This window comes from Pteropus alecto, unplaced genomic scaffold, assembly GCF_000325575.1.
Source record: "Pteropus alecto unplaced genomic scaffold, ASM32557v1 scaffold71, whole genome shotgun sequence".
In the NCBI taxonomy this organism is placed as follows: Eukaryota; Metazoa; Chordata; class Mammalia; order Chiroptera; family Pteropodidae; genus Pteropus; species Pteropus alecto.
Genome location: NW_006433024.1, coordinates 18,958,729 through 18,969,288, shown reverse-complemented (window position 1 = coordinate 18,969,288; position 10,560 = coordinate 18,958,729). Strand labels below are relative to the sequence as shown.

At 48.8% G+C, this 10,560-nt stretch overlaps 1 pseudogene; it reads right to left on the bottom strand.

The window, feature by feature from the left end:
• Positions 1 to 4,062: 4,062 nt before the first annotated feature.
• On the bottom strand, positions 4,063 to 4,181 carry LOC112476722 (annotated as a pseudogene).
• Positions 4,182 to 10,560: the final 6,379 nt, after the last annotated feature.

Genomic DNA, 10,560 nt, shown 5'->3' with positions numbered 1-10,560 from the left:
GGCTGGGGTCTCGTGAGCCCCGCCCCTGCCCCGCCCCCGGGCCCGTGAGCCCCGCCCTCTGGCGCTCTCCGAGGTGCTGAAGCCGCGGCCCCTGTAGCCCCTGGGCTTGGCCCCAAATCCTATACTGACTCCTCTGTCCCCTTGTTTCTCCCGCAAAGCTATCTGTGAGCTCTGCATTCAGGGTTGGCCCAGCGCCCTGATATCAGGTAACTAATGGTGAGAGAAGGCAGAGAGGGTAGGAGGGTCCTGGAGGAAGGCAGAGGAAGGTGAGAGTGTGGTGGGAGTGGGCTCCTAGAGCAGATGGGTTTGGAGTCAGGTGGTGTCAAGTCGTGGCCTGGCTCTCCAAGTGAATAGATGGTGTGGCCTTGCACTAGTGATATAACCGTCTGAAGGTTTGGTTCTCTCATCTGAGAAATGGGGACAATAATGGTCCCTCTCCTGGCTGTAGTGAGGATGAAACATAATATAAATGTACTGTCACCGGAGGCTAAAACAACCCATCTCCTGCTGGGGTCCAGGTCTCACCCCATCCTGTCTCACCTTGAGGGGATCCGCCCAAGGACTCTCCCTAGAGGGTCTCCTCTCTAAAGACTGACCCAAGCCCTGCTTCAGCCTCAAACAGCTTCTAATGGTGAACTGAGCCCTTTCTCTTGGCTTCTGCTGCTCGGCTTCTCTTTTTCATGTCAGGACTTTCCCAGATTTCTCCCTCTTCTAACTTAGCACCTCAGCTGCATTTCCTGAAGAGTACTTCTCTTTTGCGCCCACAGACACACCATAGGTGGCTTCTCACATTCTAAGACTTAGGGCCTTTCCTTCTGACCCACAGTTGACTTCTTGGGATTCTTTTGGTGGTTTTTCTGGTTCCTCTATCCCTGTTAGGTTAAGGTTGTGATTTCTTTCTGGTCTTCTCTCCCCTAAGAGCCTGTGAGTCTTTTCAGTGAGAATGGACTACTGGACATGCAGGTGCCTGGCCAAGTTTAGGGCCCCAGCTTCAGTGGGTCATAGAGGCTCTGGTCAAAGCTCACTGGCTTCTCTGGACACCTGAGAGAACCACACAGGTCTTGTCCTTCACCTTTCTCTGAAGAAGGGGCACAGCAAACTGTTTTACAGCTTGTCCAGTTTGCAAAGCTGGACTGCTAACTGGTCAAGCCATCCCCCTCCCTTTTCCTTCAATGTAACTCCCAGAAAGGAACTGCAGGCCCAACCTCCAGCTCCAGCCCAGAGGACATCCCAATATCTAGAGCCAAAGGCCTTGGCTGCCTGTCTTCCTGCCCTGGGCCCAGAGGGGTGGCTAGTTTACCTTTCCTGTTATCTTGGTTCAGGCTCCTTTCACTAGGCCCAAGCAGTAACCACCTGCTGCTATGCTATCGTGCCTGGCTTTTCTTCCTAGGAAAGCAATCTTGCCATAGTAGCTATCAGTTGTTCCTTAGAGTATGTGCTTGTCTCAGCTAGGGAGAACCCTCAGGTCAACTGTGTGTGTGCGTGTGTGTGTGTGAACTCCATCCTCTAAAACCTTTTGCTCAAGAACAAAGGTATCTTAGTTCCTGAGGCCAAGCCGAAGTCACATTGAAGAGAAGCCAGGAGAAAGGAGAGAGGGAAGGGCAGGGCCAGGTCTTGGTGGGAAGGGGGCCATTAGGAGCTTCAAAACAGTCAAGAATGAGACAAGTCTGAGGGTCAAGTTCCTCCTTTTTCCTCTTTCTCACTCTATGTAGAGCAGCCTGGGCCTTGCCTGAGACCCTTCCCACAGGAAGTTGGGGTATGGGCTAACAATGGTCTTACTTCTGGGGGTCCAAGGCTGGAAACCTTCACAGGAAAGTCCATGCACTGTGCACAGAGAGGGGTTATTTTCTGGCCAAATGGCATGAGACAAAGTAAGCATCCAGGCCCTGGGCTGGGCTGTGGGCAGATCCTGACCACCTAGCCAGAGCCAGAGGGCTTGTGTTGCTCCAGCACCACATAGCTGCAGCTTAAACGGCTGAGCTGAGATAAAGAATAAATGGAAGGACTGGAGAGTGCCCTGCCACTGATTGATCTCCAGCCTGCGAGGTTTAAGTGGGCCAAAGGCTGGGTCACTGCAGAATAGCACTCAGGAACCCTGTCCTGGCTCTAGAGTGCTCTGTACCATTCTAGCCAACTGACTCCCAACTCTGACAAAGATCTGGCGTTCTGGTTTCTCACCTAGGAGCCTCCCCCTTCTTCCATCTCTCCCCATCCTCACTCCCTTCCCCATCACCTCCAAGGAGGTTCCAGCAGAATCAAGAAGGTCTAGCCTATGGCTTCATTCAGGCTCAGGCTACTGATTCCTAGTCCCCAGACCCCCCACAGATTGACGATGACACATCTTTGCTCAGACAGGATCAGACATTTATGAAACAAGTGAATATTCACAAACAAATTATGGGAGAAACACACTTTCTCAGCAATAGAAAATCTCTGTATAAAGTGCATTTGGCCTGCGACCATCTCTTCCCCATACTGGCCCTTGGATCAGGATTTGGAGCAATGCTCTGCAGCAGCCTCCAGGGACACCTGAGCCAGGAGAGGGGAGGCACAAAGCCATCGTGGAGCTTTAGGCTACTGGATGCACCTTCTCCTCACCCCACCCCTCCCAGCTCCAGGAGAAAAACCGATCCATTCCACTGGGAATGAGCCAGCATGCCAGGGATAATGAAGTAGGGGTGGGTGGTCTGGCCGACTTGTACCTTAGGAAAGGGAGCCATAATCAAATAGGCAGGAAAAGGGACTCATCCTGATGTCTGAAGGAGCTGCTAAATAAATACTGACTCTGGCTCGGAGCCCTCTGGCCTCCTTGGTTTCTCACAGGCTGGTCTTGAGAAACATTCCAGGCTTGTTCTACATCCCTTCTGGTAATAGCTCCTGATTCTCTTTTCTTCTGGCTGGGGCTAAGGGAACAGGGAAGTCCCCAACCCAATGCCTTGAATACACACCATCACCTGCGCCCTGCTTCCCCCACATGATTATGGGACATTTCTAGTGAGGGTGACATACATACAACAGTTGGACTCTAAAGGCAGCTCTCTGGCTGAGAACACCTGAGGACATCTCAGGAAGAAGCCTGTCAATGTGCTGGACAGCTGACCTCAGGGTTCTGGTCCGAGGACAGAGGACAGTGAGAGACAGGGCTAGGGCCAAGGGAGTTAATAGCTGTGAGGCTAGGAAAGGTCACAGGGAGGTAGAGAGGAGAAGGCCCAGAGGCCAGCTTAACGTTACATGTGAGGACAAATATCCAAAGAGGAATCAGCCTCTCAGCTATGCACACGCGCGCGCACACCCACGCACATACACACACACACTTTGTGGCTCAAGTGCAGGCCACAGGGTGGAAGGAAGACTTGCTGCAGCTGACCACACAATCTTTCTTTTCATTAGGTCTTTCTTAACACAGGCCTTCGACAGTGGGAGGGCTGAGGTGGGAGGTACAGGCCACTCCTAGAATGTAAGGCCTTGATTTCTCTGGGTCAAACCTTCCACCTGCTGTTTCTGGAAGGATTGGTGTGCTGGGTGAGGTCTCTACTTGGACCTTTCCCAACTGTCTCTGGCAGTCCCCACCCAAGTCCACCTGCCTGGGACCTTGGTGTCCAGCTACTGGTGGAGCTGACATGGCAGCTAGGACACTCACCAGCTCCAGGCAGGCTCTGGAAGCCTACAGAACAGAGGAGAATGGCTTCCCTGGCTGGGTATCAGCTGACCTTAACGGCAGCACTATGGTGCCCTGGAGTGTGGCCAGAAGAGCCAGGAACCTGGCCTCCTCCTGGTGGAGGCACTAGGTCTCCACAGTCAGCTCTGAGGCTGGCTCTCAGCTTATGGGGAAGGAACAATGAGAGCCGTGATGTTATTCCTAACTTTGGGTTTTCAGCCCTGGAAAGGGGGATGTACTTCCAAGGCTCCTGCCTGCAGCACCGTGCATACAGGTACTGGTGTGCCTCCATATGACGGCAGAAAAGTTTTCAGATCGGCTCACAGCCTCGTCCTTTGTCCCAGATGCCTGAGGAAGGGTCTGGAGGACCCAATGGCAGGGAATTTTATTTATTTTGTTTTAAACACCTACAGCACCTGTTATTCTTAGGTGGTCTCCCATCTAAGTACTAACCAGGCCTGACCCTGCTTAGCTTCCGAGATCAGACGAGATCGGGCATGTTCAGGGTGGCATGGCCGTAGACAAGAGAATTTTAAAATAAGAAAGAAGCCAGGCCAAGTGACTATGTCTGGACAGCATCTGTCCACTCCAGCCTGCTCAGCCTCCGGGGTCAGGAGGAACTCAGCAGGGCTCTGGCTGCCTCTAGAATCTCATGCTCTGGACAACAGCCAGAAATGCTGCCCTCCTGCTCCGTAGTCTAATGTGAGGAGGGAGGGCAGGCAGGGGGAGGGGAAGATGCCAGAATCCCAGCCAGGGTCCTACCACTCTTCCACTCAGGCAAAGTAGCTGGCCTGCAGGAACAGGTCGTGGCTGAAAGTCACAGCCATGACCTCTAGCCTGATGTCTGAAGGCTGACGTGAAGCTGCTTTAGGTACTTCTCCAGCCCAGGCAGCATCCAAAATCACAAGAGTGTAAACAGGTGCATGCACACTCAAATAGGCACACCACTCCTTCCTCTGCACACGCGCACACACACACACGTTCGCTTGATCTGTGTCGGTGATCAGCTTTTCTGCAGGCTGCGCTCTGCTGCCACGGTGGCTGCTCGGGCACCCAGGCTTTGCTCACGGAGCCACGGCGCTGTAGCTGAAAAAGGAAAACAAGTGCAAAAAGGAGCATTCAGCAGGCTGCTCAGTTGCCCAGGGACACAAGCTCTTCTGGCTGCTTCTCTGGGGACACTCGGACTGATAACTGAGACGAGCCTGGGGTGCACTGCATGGGCCACAGTGCCTGGAGACGAGGTTGGTGCCGGGATGCTGCCGGGTGTCTGAACATTGCCTCTCTGAGGCAGGCTCTACCCTGCAGACCCTCCGGGCCTCCTCTGCTCCAGGGTTGAGGGCAGCAGAGGAAGAGGAGGAGAAGCCATGCAAGGCTCATCCAAGGCCTTGGGGACACCTGCTCAGGTATGACAAAGACAGTTTCTGAATCAAAGCAGAGCAGCTGCTGCCAGAGATGGAGAGCCAGAAAAAAAATGGATGAAAGAGAAACCAGCCAGAACTAGTAATTTGGAAGATGAGGGCAATGACTGAGTTTAGAAATTTCCACATATAGATAAAAGAACCCTGGCACTGTGCTAGAAGACCGAGGGGAGGAGAGAGGAGACACAAGGATGACTCATTTCAAAGATTAATAACATCCTGAATCTGGGGCAGAGTGAAGAAATGGCTTCATGCCTGATAACAGCGGCCGGGGTGAGTCTGTCGTAATGCTGGGTTGCCTGTTTAAACAGGTCTAGTGTGTCTGAGAGTGTACAGAGACACACAGTGTTCCATTAAAGCATAGTTTAAATATTGGCAAGGCAGATAATAAGAAGTCTCACTTAGCCTTTGGGTGAGGCACTATACACTTGTGTTATGGCTGAATTGTGTGTCCCCGTCCCGTCCCCACCCCCCAAATTCATATATAGAAGTCCTAACCCCTAGTGCCTCAGAATGTGACTGTTTTTGGAGATAGTGTCTTTAAAGGGGTAGTTCAGATGAAATGAGGTGATTAGGGTGGGCCCTAATCCCATATGACTTGGTGTCCTTATTAGAAGAGGAGATGAGGACACAGACACACACACAGAGAGAAGGCCATGTGAAGACAGGGATATGGCAGCCAATCTACAAGCCAAGGAGAGAGCCTCAGAAGAAACCAACCCTGCAGTCAGACTTCTTGCCTCCCAAACTGTGAGAGAATCAATTCTGTTCCTTAAGTCACCTAGTCTGTGGTACTTTGTTATAGCAGCCTGAGCAGACTAATACAGCCTGCGATTCCATTAACCCTGAAGATATGACCCCATTTTTACAGATGAAAAAACTGAAGCCAGAGAGGATAAATAAGTTGCCTAAGATTGTAGCATTCAGATGTGGTAGAGCCAAGACGGGAAAGCCAGGTCTGTCTGATGTCAAAACCTGTCTGTTTACCACTAGGTAATCTCTATACTATAGTACTGCTCATTAAAACTTTTAGAGGGTATAAAATAAGAAATTCAACATGGTGGCATGAAGACTAATATCCAAGCCACATAAATGGAAGTTCAGATGTTAACAGAAAAGGGAAAATGATGTCGAGGGTTAAAGACAGTGGAGTCAGGGATTTAAAATCAGCCATCTGCCACATGCAGCCCTTTTACGACATATGTTAAATCTGAAGACAATTTTATCTGGATTTTATCATTAGAGATTTATCTAGAAGCTGGATAAAATAAGGAGCAAACATAGGAGTGGGCACCTGTACAGGTCAGTACTGAGTGCCTCATTCTTTAAGATGTGAATTATTTTCAACAATTTTTCTATGTAAACTTGTATGGTAATAACCTAGCCATATATTTTCACTACAAATAAATATGTTACTAAAGTGCACATACATTTATTGACATATGCAGACTGTGATATGTATTTTATACACAGGTCTCTCTGGTCCCAGCTATTAAGCCAAAGAGATGGTTATTCTTCTGAAACCGGGGACCTCAGGACTGGAGAGTACACCACAACAGGCTCCTACCTGACACCTACATTTCTGGTGTTTTCTCCACTGTCAGGCATTGGGGAAGGTAAAGAGTGCTCGAAGATTCATAGGACAAGGGCTCTTACTCTGGAGTTTCTTTAGGGGTCCAAGGAGAGGCTTAAGGGGCAGTCCAAGATGACTGAAGTTCTGTGCACATTTTTCTCTGCCTCAATAAGTGCAATTTTCTGGGGAGAGGCTCCATCCCTCATCCGACTCTCCAAAGCATGAGTAACCCAAAAAGGGCTGAAGAACCAACGCCTGAGCTTAGAAGATAGGTGGCTAGAATCATAACAATTCAGACCTGTGTAGACTCGGCCATGATTTAGCTATGGGGCAGGCAGTGTCCTGGCCCTAGAGAAGCCCCAGTGACCCAAGTCCCTCTCTGATGGGTTCAAAAACACAAGCACAGTAAACTCTAAGGTTTGGAAGAATCAGCTTATCCTTGACTACAAAGCTAGTCCAAGGCCTGTTCAACGAGTTACTCAAGATGCTTGATCAGCAGACAACTAGATGGTCCCTGTGCTCTTGTTCTCAAGCTAGGGCGTAAGTCTGCAGAAAAAGGGGGCTGGGGAAATCAAATGAGGCCTTGCAGGAAAATGATGACAGCAGCATGAAAGGAAAGGGAAGAACAGCCAAAGGAGGGGCACCCAGGGAAAAATCAACTCATAAAACATGCATTGAAAAATCAATCTCCCGATTATCCAATTCTCTAAACGTGTCATTAATACAATAAACACAGAAACAGCTGGAACACAAAAAAACTGCCTCCCTCAGTGTGCCCAAGGTTAGTTAGCACGGCCCCCTTAGTACCTGTGCCCTCACACCCCTTCCTGTCCACTGGATGCTAACAAGAAATCTGTAAGTCTACCCGTCCCTCGTCCAAGCCCAGAGGGGAGTCCAGGGATCATGTGCATTCATAAGCTTATCTCAGCAGAGAATACTACGCCAGCTCAAGGTCTGCAGGAAACTTTGTTTGGCTCAGATGTCACCCTCTCCCCACCATACTGGGCGAGGCAGTGTCCAAGAGCTTGAGAGGGGCAGAGAGTTTGCCACCAGCCCCTAAGTTAGGAGCATGGGAGTACAGAGGTGTGGCTGGGCCTGGATGAGGTGCAAAGCTGGGCTTTTAAGCTCAGTCTCGTTCCTAATGTCAGTCCCACCTATACCCTTCCTGCACCATACAAATCATACAACAAAGCGGATGGGACCTCAAGCAGTCAACAGCTACTGAGTAAGTGAGGAAAGTACAAGTGGACACCGAGTCCTAACTTCTGATTTCCAGGTCAGGAACTGAGAACCAGAGAGGTGAGGCAAGTTGTGTGCAGGCCCCCAGGCAGTGAGCAGCAGGACGGGATGCAGTCACTTGTCAAAGTGAGTGGAAAGCGGGCGCTTTTCTGAATACCACACGCCTCCACTTCTACTGCGCACCATTTTACAGATTGCCCAGAACCTTTCACATTCATCACTTCACGTAAGGAAAGCTCTAAAACTAAACAAGTATGAGAAAGACAACAAAGAGATTCTAGAAGTCAGGTTTTTCCTTGGTGAAGCCCCAGGCTCACCAAACTCTGGTGAACTGCAGGGAAGAGGGGGTGGGAGAAGGTGATCCTTGGCCATGAACCTTTTGTATTCAATGGGGCTTCTCTCAACAGATCACTATGTACCAGCAGAAGGGCAAATGGATCACGTGATCTGTTCCCTCTATGGTAAAATAATTGGACCAATAAGAAAAATCTGTACACAACTGAAGCTAATGGAATCCTGAGCAGTCAGCAGCTTTAGGGATCATGGGATAATAGCTGAAATGACAGTTATTTGGGGGCTGGCTTATTTTTCAGTTTGGTGAACATTGTACAATAAAACCAAATGCAGGACAGACAGTGGTGTGGGTCTGAGGTAAGCATGGAACCTACTGATCTGAGGACACGTTTTCCCATAACATCAGTTTAAACTAAATCACTGTCTGCTCAGTGAACAGCCACAGGCCTGATATGTTAGAAATAACAGACAAAACTATAGAACTCACAGCTAAACGGGGACTCAAAAAGGTCCAGAATGGAGCCTTTAGGCTGGTAAGGAATGATTACTCACACCTTATAGCTAAAGCATCTCAGAAAGTTTATGTATCCGGCCCCAAGCACAATTAAAACCACAGGAGAGGAGAAAGGGACCAAGTCTCCTGCCTCTCAACGTAATATCAACTTCAGCCACATGGCTACTGCTCCGTGGTCCACCTAGCCCAGTGTGCTGGCCCTGTCTGAGGAAATAATAACACAGCCAAAGACATCGAGAAGCATATGTGAGATGGTAAAGTAATTTCATCTGTGTGATGCAATTTACTTGTTCAAAGGCTTTTCACATATGGTTTTTCATTTTCTCCCCCTAACATGTATGCTCCATGAGTAGGTAGGTGACAAGATGCTACTATCACTGTTTTACAAATGAGGATGCTGAAGATCTTTAGCCCAGGTGCCACCAACAGCATACAGTGAAACACCCTTTTCTCTCAGTGTATCCAAAGAACATGAGTGTTTTTCCCCAGCCTGTCTTATCCTCTGACCTCCCGGCCCCTACTTCCAACCAGTAAGCCAAGAGTAAGGGCAGTGTAAACCTTGAGAATCGGTCCTTAAGATCCTAGTAGGCTGATGGACAACCTCCTGAACTACAAGGCAAGAGATAGGTGCTGACCGCTGCACCTTTGTAATGTCCATTTGGAATCACTGCTACAGCCTCTCAGCTGGCCCTCTTCCCACACCATTTCCTCTGCTTGTCCCAAACCAATGGCTGGTTAATCTTTCAAAAAGGCCAGTTTGATCATTTTACCCTCCTGTTCCAAAATGCTTTTTAGCACCCAGAGAGTATACTAAGGACTCATCTGCCTGACATTTAAGACCCTTCATGATCAGACCCAATGATAACCTTATGTTTTTCTAAAATAATAACAACAATATCCATAGTAGTAATAGCTGCCATTTACTAGGTACTTATGAATTGGGCACTGGGCTAAGTGCCTTGTGTATTACGCAAGCACCGTTAGCTATCAGTGTCCATGCTTCCTAGCTAACAGAACCTAGATTCTATTTAGTGGGTCTTGGGCCGGCCCAGGCAATGGATCATGATTGGTCTAAGTCAGTGATTCTCAAAGTACAGTCCCAGAACAGCAGCATTATCAACGCTGGGAACTTGTCAGAAAGGCAAATTCTCAGGTTTTGACCCAAGACCTACTGAATCAGAAACTCTGTGGGTGGGGCCCTGCAATCTGTGGCTTCACGAATCCTCTAGGGGATTCTATTGCTCACTCAAGTTGGAAAACCAATGGTTTAAACCAACCCTGACAAGCCAATCCCTACTTCCCAGCTTAAGGGTGGCAGCTTTACAACTCAGTTCTGGCTCATGAAACCAATGTGAAAAGCTGAGGGAGGGATATTCTGGGAAAGCTTTTATTTTCTTAATAAAAAGGAACAGAGGCACCCCCTGACAACCCTTATAATATAAAATTGCAACCTCCACTGTGCCCCAACCTTTATGTTCTATCTTCTTACCCAACTTTATTTTTACTTCATACCACTTATAGCCTCTTGACATATATTTGTTTATTGTCTGTCACCTCCCAGGAAGAGGCACCTAAGAGGAAAAGGACTTTGTCAGCCATATCCCAATGCCTACAAGAGTGTGTGGCAAATTGTGATTACTTGATATGTTATCGAATGAATGAGTGCAGCTATCTCTGCTATTTCTTCTCTTTCCTGCTTTGAATGAGGAGATGAATACTGAAGCTATGGCAGCCACCTTGAAACCACGAAGCAAGAGGATCTCAGGAAAATTGTCTGTGACACTGTTAAGACACCAAACCAAAAGCAGAAACACCCCGCCCTCATCCTCTTGTTAGCTAAGTAAATAAATTCCTATTTGTTTTG